Raw genomic sequence first — 13585 nt, forward strand, 5'->3', positions numbered from 1 at the left:
CAATTCAACAATATTTTTCTCAACTACAAGTGTTTGTAACCATTTGTAAATTCCTCTGTTTTTGCTTCTGTCTTGTTTGGACATTAATAATGCTTTTGTTCATGTTTGATATTGCCTTTACATGAACCCTTCTGGCAAAACAATAAAAATGTATTTATTTTAAAGTGTTTGGGGGAGGTATTTGGATGGCCACTGTATAAATAGTGTATATAAATGGCCCAGTGCGAGTTTGAAGGTGGTCAACTCTCAGAGAAATGTTCAAGGTTTAGACATTTTACACAGTAGAAATGTATAGTTATAGGTTGTTTTTGTTAATTTTTTATCTTAAAAAAAAAAAAAAATTTAAGCATTGTTTTTGCATCCTTGCAGAACATTCCTATGCAGATCAACTATTTATTAAATGCGTCACTACGGTATTATCCATGTAAATCGTCCTCCTGTGTCCTTGCATCCATTGTGGCTCTTACACTTGATCAGAGTAGATCTTCACAAACTTCACACAATTCAGATTTGATCATACCATCTTAACATGCATAATTGAGTCTGTACCTCTATTCTAAGTTCATCACTATCTTTGTGTGTGATAAAAACGGCATGTCACATAGAGCTAAACTTGAACCCAATAGCACTGAAACACTGAAAAATGTTTAGGCGAACAACAAATAATTTACATTTCATGTTTATTTTCAAGTCGTCTCAAAAAGGTAAGTCATCTCTAATGCTGAACCATTAAAATGTGCTAAAGCACAGCAGTCTAAATTTCTAAAAGCTGCTCAGGACAAATACAATTCAATAAAAAACAACATTGTCAATGTGTCATAACAATACCAATAATAATAATAATAATAATATAATAGCAATAACAATAATGAAAAGAGTAAAACAGCTACACAGTAGAAAGAATTCAACATCACAAGTGAAGAGAAAATAAAATGGAGGGTAAAATGTACAAAATTCTGCTGGGCAGAGGACAGTGAACCTGTTCGTCAACAAGCATTCTTCTGGACTGAGTGTGTGTGCATGTTTTTTAGCATGTTTTTTAGTCAAACATATCGTCATCATCGTCATTATCAGATTCTGCAAAGTATTTGACTTCTTTCTTGGCTCGACCGGACCGATCTCTGCCCGAATCCTGACGGCTGAAGCTGTTCATGCCTCTATCGTCATCATCTTCATCGTCAGACACTGCCTTCTTTGGTTTCTACACGTCAACACACATACACAACATTTTAAGACAATGCACTTCTCCTCATGGGCACCTGCAAGCTCCAAAATTTAAAAAAACAGCATGCAAACACATTTACAAATGTGCATCACAGTCCTACAGTTTAGAAAATATTGTGGAACTGCTGTTATTTTGACACTTTAACTGGTGCTGTTTTAAGCACAAGCCTGGATTCAATTAATATTGTGCTGTACAGTATAAAAATCGACTGACCGCTGGCGCCCTCTGCAGGACAAAAACTTCACCTATTCTTTATTATAGTTATTACAAGTGAAGATGAATTAAAATTCTGACTTTTTGACTACTCTACATGACTAATTTGTTTTTAGCAGAGCATCTTCCATACTTTAAACTGCAATGCATGCTCTTATAGTTCACATGGGTCTACTTTAAATACTTTATTCACATGAAATCCATTGTAACTAATACTATCCTGAGCTGTGGCCTGCTTTAAGTAATAAAATGAATAATTACAGCCATTGAACAACACACAGACCATCATCATTCAGACACCCTCTCTCACTTCACAGAGTTGGTGAGCAGTGCAAAGATAGTGTAATTCTATACTGTAACACTAGCCAAAGGATGTGGGGAACTTCAGTGTAGAACAGTGTGTTAATTATGTTTAATTATTTTTTAGCAAAATATTTAAAACGCAAATATTAATTTAATAAATTAATGTGTTACCCTTACAATAAACATATTTACACAAACTATTTGAAATGCATTATAGTATCTGCATTACACAGATACAGCTTTCAGGATTTTCAGTAGAGAATATATCACTCACCCTGCTGGTGGCAGTCTTTCCAGTCTTCTTCATAGGGCTATACTCATCCTCCTCTGAGCTCGACTGCTTCCTCTTCTTGCCTCGGACTTTCCCGCTCCCTTTCGGTGCTGCTGGTGCTTTTTTAATTCCTGTGTCTGAGTCTGAGTCCCAGAGAGCTGTTTCAGTCTTCTTGGCTTTTGCTGGAGCTTTCCTCTGTTTAGGTGCTGTGTCTGCAGGTTTCTTAGCTGGAGTAACAGAACGACATCATTTAAATAGACTGGAAATGAGCTATTCACATGTACTCGTTAAGACTGCTAAGATCTGAGCTGGTGAGCTGCATGTCCACTGTACACACATGCTAGTAAAGATTTCTGTAGAAATATCTTTCTGTAAAATATCTGTTCATTTAAAAACAGTATGTTCAAGAAAAATCATTAAAAAATGTTGGGCGAGACCAGGTTTTCTCCACCAGGAATTGACTGGCTTGTGAAAAGTAGTTGTGCCATGAAAGTGGTTTTGTGAATTGTGAAATTATTTCAGAGGACATGACTTCATTTCAGAAAATGCAATCATTCCATAAGTTATTACATTTTGATGAAATACTGCTAGGATCAAAGAGTTTGGAATAGTTAAAAGTCAAATGTTGACTTTTAAACATTAATCATTAGCCTTCACAAAACCATAACAGCTGGAATATTATCAAAACATGTTGACTTTTAAACATTACTCATTGGCGGTCAGGTACCTTTTTTAGCTGGAGGTTTGTCAAAAGCAGAACTGCTGGAATATGATGAGTACACTGGACCCCTGTCATCATCGCTGTCTGACTTCACATCTGATGAACAAATACACACTATTACACACGCACTAGCATGTTTATTTTAGTTCCTCGTTGGTAGAGACACGATAAACCACCACTGGACACATACCGTCATCGCTGCTCTTGTCAGCATAGGCAGCTTTAGTCTCTGGATCCTTTTTCTTCGCTGGTGAAGTGGACCTGAAAATGAATTAATTAAACCTGAAATGAGCTGCATTCTATTTGTCACTTTTGGAATAATAGTAAAGGCATACTACATAGTTTCACTAAATGGGTAGATCTCCCAAAACCTATCAAAAACATACAATTGTCATTCTCAGATTCCTGTTAGGTTGTCATTATTGTAAAACAACATTTGTTCCTCAAATTATATTAAAATAAATACTAATATTAATACAATAATATTTTTATTTATCAGTATAAAGGTAGGACAACAAATATATAAATGCATGTATAAATAATGCTCTGTATTTTCTTTAAAAGTTAAATAGTAAAAGTAAAAAATCTATATTGTAATGAGTTGAATTTTTACAGTACAGTCATTTTTTTGCATTGCAGTAAAGAGAAATGTTTAATTGTCATGAAAATAATTCAAAAATGTTAATGGTCCTAAAACAGCAACATTTATACAAAAAATAAAATTTCTGAAATATGAACCTAAAATGCTTGTGACGACGGGCTTTGAGAGATTCACCCAAAAGTGAATATAATGACAAAACATACAAAGTAGTAAATGTTGTTTTTGAAGGGAAAATGTCATCGTCATCATCTTTATCGTCATTGTGTCGTTCTGTATCTTTATAGTTGTGAACTGGTGAAGCTGAAGCATCATTCTCCTGTTCTTCATCACCATCCTCCTCTTCCTCCTCTTCAGAGAAGTCAAACGTGTACTTGGCCTTCACAGCTGTGAAACAACACAACACAAAACATTTTAGGCTATACATTTGTCAAGAATAATTTAACACAGTATGAGTAAGTTCCTTTGTTGGAAATTCAAATGTTCACATATGCACTACCACTTCTGCATTTTTTCAGTAAAATTCAATATAATCTTTCAGATGCTGGTCAATTACTTCTTCCACAGATATTAAATGTTTTTTCTACTCTCATGTGTGAATAACATACAGCAGTCCAGCCCACTGATGCCTTGCAAATATACGGTGAAATAAAAAGTATAACAAATTCTATACAAGTTGCATGACATGTACCGTCATATTGCCCAGGCCTGATGATAAAAACATTAAGAGTACAGGGGTATTAACAGAAGCACACGCACCTGAGGCTCTCCTGGATGTGGTGTCTCTGGGAATAACAGGTTCATTTTCATCCAGCTCACTGTCAGACCGATCATCATTAACTTCATCATCATCTGACCATGGATTCCTCTTCTTCACTTTCTTAGCTGGACCTTTAGCGCCTGTTGGCTTTCTTTGTCTCGGAGCACCTGAAAAGATTATATTAAAAAATATATATTAAAAACAAAAACCTCTTTCGAAAGTAAACTGGAGTTAAACAGAGTGCCAGTATTTATTGTTACCAGGTTCCTTCTTCTCTCTCTTCACCCGCGGGGCTTTGGGTTTGGCTCCTGGATTGGGAAGGCCGGATGGAGAAATGAGGGAATTCTCTCCTTCATTGGAGCCCAGTGCACTGTCGTCATCAAACTCCAGCTTCAAGGCAGCATCTACATCAACCTGACACAAACACACACATCTTTAGACATGCACAGACACACTACCAGACTTTTATTAGCTGTGCTTCAGCCTATTTTGGTATAATTGATATAGGACTCCAGACTATTACATAAACTAATAATAATCACAATATTCCTACTGTTTATCACAAGTAAGTACAGTTATTATTAATATTACATAATTTGTATCATTGACGTTTACTGTGAGTTGGGATGCAGACATAACTTATATAAACAAAAACAACTTATATAAACAAAAAAAAAATCTCAAATTTATAAAAAAAAAAAAAATTTAAAAAAAAATAAAAAAAATAAAAAATGAATAAATGAAAAGGTTCTGAAAGACTTTAACACCAGCTGGACATATACCAGGTTGTAAGACTAAGCTGGATGTAAAATGCACCTTAAGTCCAGCACTGAATTAATACCTGTTGCACCAACTACTGTAGATGTAGAGCTAAATAAGGTAGATTTGAAGTGTAAAGTCATGACTTGTTCAGACAGGATTATTTTTTAGGATTCATATCTGTTTACTGCAGACATGAACTATAATGTTTATGGTAAATTTTGCGCAGGATAAGTGATCTAAAGCAATCTTTAAGATCAGTGTGCCTACTGCACCCTGCTGACAAAGGTAACTGACCTAACACAAAAAATATATTTCTGCATGTAATTTATCAGGGAATATTAAATTAACAAAAATCGCATAACATGCATCATATTGCTCAGAGAGGTATAAATCCTTGTAAATAATATTGCATGTCTTTAGATCCATTTACAGCCAGCAATATGTTTCTGAATAAGTTAAGCATGTTTTTTTTTTTCTGATGTCTTCTTACTGACCAATTTAAATTCCTGTACTAATAAAACAGTATTATCTTATTACATAACTGCAGTGAATAACTGTTCAAGGTGAATTAAGTTGTATGTGATTAACGTAAAAAAAAAGAATGAAATTTCAGAATGAGCACCTGAAGGACATTTGAAGGATATGTAGCTCGCTCACACGTTTAGTAAGTAGTGGATGTTCCTGACTTTAAAGACGTTTGCACTGTAGGAATGTACAGAGAGACTCCAGATATATAAAAGCGTACTCGTAATGTTTACTCACTGAAATCTGATGGTGTGGTGGCTTCACTTGTTATGACGTCATGAGCAATTCAGTTCTTTATTACTAGTACATGCACATGTGACTGGTGTCTCAACTATCACTGCGGTAGAATGTGTCTAGTTTTATGAATGATCATAGTTGTAAATAACTATACCGTTTCTATAAAACTGTGGTATTTCTTCTTGATCCAATTATATTCTTACAAGACACTTATACAACTATCGCACCACCCCAACACCCTAACAAACCACTAACCATGTACATTTACATTTACATTTATAAATATTAATATATATCTAACGAAGGGACAATAATAATTGGTTCAAATAAAGTATCAAAACCAAGTAATCACATGGGTTTATTGAATATCACTGTTAAAATATGTAATATGCCTATAAATAACATAACCTACTTAAAGGTACATTAATGGCCTGGCACAAATACCTGCAGAGGGCGCCAATGGCCTGGCAATGTTTCACTTCATAGCATGATTCAATGACATTTAAATCCATGTTAATTTAATATTTGGCCACATGCAAACTCAGAGCAAGGGTTTGAACTTTTATTTTGAAATCGCAATGTACAACAAATCACATAGGCTTAATATGTTGATGTATTCTCCTGTGTTTGCATAGATGTATAAATGATTTACATTATAAATCTAGAGAGATAATACACTGTTTTCTCAGATAAACGTTAAGCAACCCAAACTCTCAGTATATGCAGAGGAAGAGTTTGAGGACCAAGCTGCTGAGATGGAGAAGCTCTGCAAGCTTGTAAATGATAACAGTGTAACACAAAGCGCCTCAGACTTTATTTACGTTCCCAAATAAAACCCAAACAAACAGCACATGCAATAAAAGACCGAACAATAAAATTCAACCACAAAATCAACTTTTTACTGATATCGCGAGACCGCCTTTTACCTCAAGGAGTAATTTTCACTTCAAGTAATATCGCAAGATCTCATGTGCTGCTTAAAGCCAGGAAAAATGGCTCTGTATTTATATCAGATGTGCTGCATTGTTAATTTTGCTAGAAAACAACTGTTTTTATTAAAAAGTAAAATTGAAAAAAAACAAAATATATATTTATTTTTTATAAACATTCAAGTACTTTTCAAGTACCTTTTCAAAAATAATGCTGTTTTCAAGGGTTTTCCAGGACTTAAATTTCAAAAAGTCAAATTCAAGTACTTAAAGCACTTTAAGCACCTTGTACGAACCCTGCTTATATTCCAAAGTGACTTATATTTTCCAGAAATGCAGACAGTATAACTCATTTCTATTTCTCCTGTAATACACTACATGACTATATTTATTATAACATTCAGTTTGAATACACCACATTTCAGCCTCACACACATCTTTACCTTCTTCTTTTTGGTGAGTTTCTTGGAGGCGTCGGCTTTCATAGCAAGTGTGACCTGTGGTTCTATCCTGCGGCCAAAAGGAGAGGGCAGAGTTTCCTCTAGATGCATCTTCTTCACTTTAGGTTTGCCCACTTTCCCTTTCACCAGCTTCACGGCCTTCCCAGAGTTCACACTCTCCTTCTCCAGCTCCTCTACACGCTGGAAGAAAGACGGAGAGAAAACTCTCACAAACTTGATCACCCAATCCTAAAGCTAATGTCTATAAAAGAGACTCACATCCAGCTCCTCAATGAAGATGGCCAGATCTTCCCTCCACAGATCGTCTGAATTCTTCCTCTGAAGTTCATTCAGCTCTGCTCTCTATATAAGACATCGAAGAGCAACACTCACACTTAAGACTGAAGATTTCTACCTGCTGTTGTTCAAATGAATAGTTCACCATGTAATTTTTAGTGAATAATAATTTAAAATTTTCCTCTCACAAAGCTATTATCTGACTTATAGATAGAACAGGTAGAATAGTGGTGGGCAATATAGACTCGACAGACAGGGACACTATAAATGCAGTCGGCTGAGGCAACTTCATCACAACGGGAGGTTTGTTGCCTCGGCATCTTGCATTGAATTGGTTTAATGCACAGCTAGCCGTGGATTATCCCTTACAATATGAATCTGATATGAACCATTGAATGTAACACTTTGCTGTGAGAGTGATAGATAATAGTACCTTCAGGTCTCTCTGCTTGAGGAGTTCCTGGACCTTCTCCTTGGTCAGACACCACAGAGGCATGTTCAGAATGTAGTTAAAATTCGGCCCCGAGGAAGAGCCAGAATCCACTGAGCTATCACTGTCATTACCATCGCCATCCTCATCCTCATCCTCCAAAGACTAATAACATCATCCAAACAGAGAGAAACAGTGAGTAAAAGGTTCAAGAACTAAAGACACTACAAACTAGAAAATGCAACTTATTATAATATTATAAAATTACAAATTAAAATTAAAAAATCCAACTTAATAACAACCTTTAAAGTAACTTATACTAATGGATTGTTGAGTGGGGGTAAACAGTTTACTGTTTTACCATTTACCGTAACTGTTTAGTTAATTTTTGCTATTTAGTAACTTTGTTTGCTATTTAAAAAAAAAAAAAAGCCAGTACATTTTTATTAAAACTCCAGTACACTTCTGTATAGGGCTGTGCGATATGAGCAAAAATTCATATCTCAGTATTTTTTGGCTGATTTGCGGTATACGGTAGCCTATATATATCTTGGTATTTTGTATTTGGATTAAACAAATAAAGTGAATGTAACCGTGTAAGCAAATATTATGTGCAAAAATGGGTTAAAATCACATTACATTGAAACATTGTAACATCTAGCAATCAAAAAACAAAAATAATCTTTTTAAAGCAGAAGTTAAAGTTACCAAACTAAAAATGAAAATAATAAAAAGCACAGACTGAGTAAAAAGGCTATTTTTATTACCCCATTACACTTACTTGTAGGTTTAAAATTCTACATATGTCATTTATTGTCCAACTATAAATATTTCAGCAAAATGTATATTTTAGTCAGAGTTATTGCGCTATTATTTCTTTGAGCTCTGTCTGTTTGGCGTGCATGCGCACAGAGGCGCTCGTTCTAAATGAAGTCTGTGGAGTTTAGCGGAGAATCACAAAGCAAAAGCTCATGCACTTCTGAAAGCAAAAGGGAAATATTTCCATGGCTTTTTTAACATATACAGATGGAGAATATACCTGAAATGCAAGTTATGCATCAAGGTTTCTGTCATATCATCTGACGAGGTGAGCGCGAGCCACTTTGAACTGAAACTATAAACTATAGGCTACTAGGAGAGAAATAAAACGCAGAAATTATTTAAATGCAAAACCATAAAAAAATTTTTTTAAAAACACTCTGATTGGTTGAGCTCTTCATCTTTTTCTGTTGCTTGTTTTGAATACTGCGCGTGGACAGAGGCGTCAGAGATTTTTGTGTAGTTTAGAGTGACAAATCGTACCAGCGTACTTTGAGTCGCTACGCAAAATGCATACAGGTTGGCAGGTCTGGATTTCTGAATCGATATCTTTTCATAAAAATGAGAATCGATTAACATCGAAAAAGCAATATTTTTTACCCAGCCCTAATGCGCATCTAAAAAAACTCTGCAAGGATGTAATTTTTTATGAATTTGTGTATGCAGTAGCTCAAAGTCTGGGTTCCAGTTTGAAAAATTAATTACTTTGAATGTTAGAAATATAAAGTAACTCATATTTCACACATTTACAATTTTGTGTTTGGTCATAATGCATGGACTTTATTTATCTTAATATATGAGCTGACCTTTAGCAGATGCATAAATACACATAGCTGTATCTGTCACCAGTGTTTCCCCACATACCTTCTCCTGGGCTTTGTTCCAGGCTGCAACGGGGTCGGATTCGTATCCTCTTTGCACCAGCATTCGGATCAAGTCTCTTTTTGACTTGTTCTCTGGTAAAAAAAAAATAATAATACAAACCATTAAAAAAAAATTATTTTAATGTTTAAAACAAAATATTAATGGCCCTTCCTTCATTTGTCTTCTCCAGTAAGGCTGTTATTAGCAGCTACACTGAAGCAGAGATTAAGATTTACCAACCCGAAAGGACAAGAAAAAATAAATACATATTTCAGACAATACGTATGGATAAACATCCCACCGATTGATATTTTTCCTTCAATCTTCTCCAGCACAAATCGTGCCTGGTTGGAGAGTTTGGCTGCTTCAGCTCCCAGACTACCCACCAGCCAGTCCTTCCTCAGTTTATAATAGTGCAGACGCAGCTCAAAGAACTCCTTCAAGATATCCTGCACAGACTCATAGCGCTTCAGACAGCCCATGTGATCAAACAGCACCTACAGAGCAGAGATGAAAATGCATGAGGCAAATAAAAATCACATTACCAGTTTCACAAAAAAACACTGTAAAACTGGCGATACATTGGTAATTAATAATTTCTCATCGTGGTTTTGAAAACATGGAGATATGTCTGGAATCACAAAAAGTATATGAAAATAAAGTGCAAGTTGTACAGTGCCAAGCTGTCAATAGTGTCAACACTGATTTAGTACAATGTTGTTAATTATTCGTTTAGTCGTGTTTAGACCAACTGAGTATTCAAAAGGGGAAAATTACAAAAATGCCCATCCCTAATATGGTTGCATTGTTCTAACATGCACATTGCTTTGTGTTGGTTTTATTTGCACATTTGGTTTGCTTACTTAAGTTTGTGTCCGTTAAAACCTGCACTAGGAAAACTTTTACCACTCATGGCCACATGGAGCCATCTTTAAAGGTACTCTTTTGGCACTCTAACAGTTAATAAACATAACTGCATGCATCTTGAGGAAGAACACTGTAGCTGGAGCTAATGTTTATGTATATGACGGGTCCAGGAGTACCGCAGCGGTTTATGTTTCCACAGATTATGTTTCTGGCCTAATTATGTATTAAGGTGTGAAATCATGACAGCTTGATTCAGGAGCTTCAGGAGGAGAGGTCAGTACCATTGAGTTGCAGGTGAGGGATGACTGCAGTTTGAAGACCTTGTGAAGACCGGCAGCCTCTGCCTGTGCAAGCTTCTCCTCTGTCAAGCGCACCACAAACTTCACTGTGGTGTCAGTGTGGTACTCCTTATAGTCATTGATCAGAGGAGGAGTTTTATCTGTACCTTGGAGCATGGGCTCCAGAACTGACTCCTTATACGCCTGAAAGAGAAAAAAAGATGGCATTTCTGGCATCATCAGCACATCAGTAACCCAGTGAAGAGATACAGCTTTACAAAATCAAAAAACTTCCAAAGGTGACCTTACCTGAGTCCACGTGCGAACAGGAAGTTCAGTAATCTCAATAGTATTTTTGTCCAGGACGGACACTTCTCCGCTGACCAAATATTGGTTCTGTCCCAGCTCATGAATGGCACCTTTGAAATTCTTGTACCTGGGCAGCTAAAAAACATGAAGAGATTCAGAGAATGAGTAATTTAAACTTCTTCTGAACCTGAGTTTGATGACCCCTCTATCCAAAGATATGGTCCATAAGCACGTAGTGCTGTTTCCATAAGCACTAGTGGCAGCTGTTTATCACTGTAGCTAGATAAGGGCTCAAACAAACATGCAAAAAATTGAGAATACTGGCCGTTTAACTTTTTAACATGCTTTTGTTCCTTTAGTTTAACTATCATAGCAACGCTGACAAATAGCACTTGCACCTGTCTGCTGCAGAGACATTTAAAAAATTTGGGTAAACCTTTTCCAAACATTTTTGAAAATTTGCATTATCAATAATTATAAAAATCAATCAATAGCAATTCACCTATTGCAAATTAGACTGAATTCCTCTAATAGAATTGCACTTGAATTGAGACGTGCTGGTAAACAAGTAAACAATAATAAAAGAATAACAAAGAAACTTCTTACGAGCAATAGAACAACAGAAGTAAAAATAATAAAACCTAGCGAGTGCTTAAAGTGTGTGCTTTTTAAAATCACTTGAATGTTTTAAATGGCAGGGTTTAAAAACACATGCAAATGATATGCTTTCATAACAGAGCAGCACTGCAATGTCACGTGTCTAACTGTAATGTCTATACTGTAAGAATATAATTCTAAATCTCTACCGCTTGACGAATTTCTACTGATTTATCGAGTCTACCAGTACATCACCCACCCCTACTGTGAATAATTCTTGACACTAATTCTAGACATCTTTAGAGGGCAAATTAACTTATTTTCCATCAACTGACAACACTGTGTTTATGCAACGTGAATGTGTGGGATTTCCAATTCATTAGCCGCTAAGGTAAATAACTAGAAGAATTACAAAATGCATTAAACTGTAAAACTATTTGCACTACAAACCAGTGTGGTTATGAATAGTCCACATTATGATCATAACATATTTCATGTTTGTTCATATTGTTACACAAAGGAACAAAATTCATTTTGTTCATATTTCATGTTTGTCCATATTGTTACATAATGTGTTTAATTTATTATGATCAAATTTATTGTTTATTATGGTAATAAATTAAAATAATGTAACAAATATTAACAAATAAAGTTTCAATATTAACAAGAATAACATGCTGTTTTTGAACAAGTAAAATAACCAAAAGCGCCAGACACAGAAAGCCTTACACATATGCCACCCATGAAAACAAGTATCCAAAAATAAGGTGGAAACCAAGATAAATATTTCTGCAGTTATCATGATATAAAAATGTTAAACTGTCACATGCCTAGTAAACATGAAGTGGTCAGAAAAAGAGTAAGCATGAGGTTTTACCATGGGAAGAAGGTCCTGGTGGTTGAGCATACGGTTAATGTTATTGACGATCTCTCGCGGGTCATAGTTGGGGATCTTGCAGGCCCAACCAGTCCCGATACCCTCAGCTCCATTCACCAGTACCATGGGAATTATGGGTATGTACCACTCTGGCTCCACCTTCTGGTTGTCATCATACAGAAACTTAAGCAGACTGGAGTCCACAGCAGGAAACAGCAGTTTGGCCAGTGGACTGTAAGAAAAGATAAAAACTGATTGCTTTAGATAGAGATGTAGTCATAAGCAAAATATAGTTACTAATCTTAATGTCAAACTGTTATAGAAGAATGAATATAATTAGACAGTGTGTATTGAAATGACAATAAAAGCATTAGGGCTGTCACAACTAATCAATAAAATAAATTATAATATATATCAATATATATTATAATATATATATAATATAGATTATATATATAATCAATAATGAACATAATAGACAACGAATGGCGACAATACATCTGAAACATACTGGAGTGAGCTGCAGAGGGACCCACGTTGTCCTAAACATGATAATGCTTTACATTAAGCTATTTAAACAAAATAATCTATATTTACATTTACATTTAGAAGACGCTTTTATCCAAAGCGACTTAAAAAATAAGGACAACAGAAGTAATAAAACCAACAAAAGAGCAATTATATGTGTGTTGTGACAAGTCTCTTTTTTTAATAAAAAATAAAAACAAGTAGATAGGATCAAGCAGATAGAAACAAGTAGAAGAGGGTCATTTTTTTAAAATAAAAATAAAACACATCAAAAGAACAGAAAAAGAATAGAGAATGCTAGTGCTAATTCTAATTTAAAACAAAATTGCATTTTCATTTTTATCAGATAAGATGCTGCACAACAGAACTTTATAAATCAATAATAGTAATAAATTACTTGGTTGTATGATATTCCCTAAAAATAACAATATTATTATTATTACTTTGAGGATTGCGCAGTAGTAATATATTGGGTCATTATTTCAAGTTAAACCAAATATTTATTTTGACGGACTGTGATTTTGACGGTCTTTCAGTTTTAGTTTTAGTTTCAGGGTGTGTTTGACGGTAATTTTTCTCAAATGAAACTGCATAAAAGTGACTGAGCGTAACGACTGTCCTCAGTAAAACTTAACTCTGTTGTGTGATAGGATGTTAGATTAATCCTAAAAACACCGCGAGTCACATGTGTGTGAGTTTGTGCATTTATTTCTTTATAGTAATATAAATTAATAC

At 35.0% G+C, this 13585-nt stretch overlaps 1 pseudogene; it reads right to left on the reverse strand.

Annotated features, from left to right (window-relative positions):
• Positions 1-663: 663 nt before the first annotated feature.
• Positions 664-13585, reverse strand: part of LOC109110818 — a 35460-nt pseudogene continuing 22538 nt past the window's right edge.

The sequence above is a fragment of the Cyprinus carpio genome, chromosome B15 (genome assembly GCF_018340385.1).
Source record: "Cyprinus carpio isolate SPL01 chromosome B15, ASM1834038v1, whole genome shotgun sequence".
Classification (NCBI taxonomy): Eukaryota; Metazoa; Chordata; class Actinopteri; order Cypriniformes; family Cyprinidae; genus Cyprinus; species Cyprinus carpio.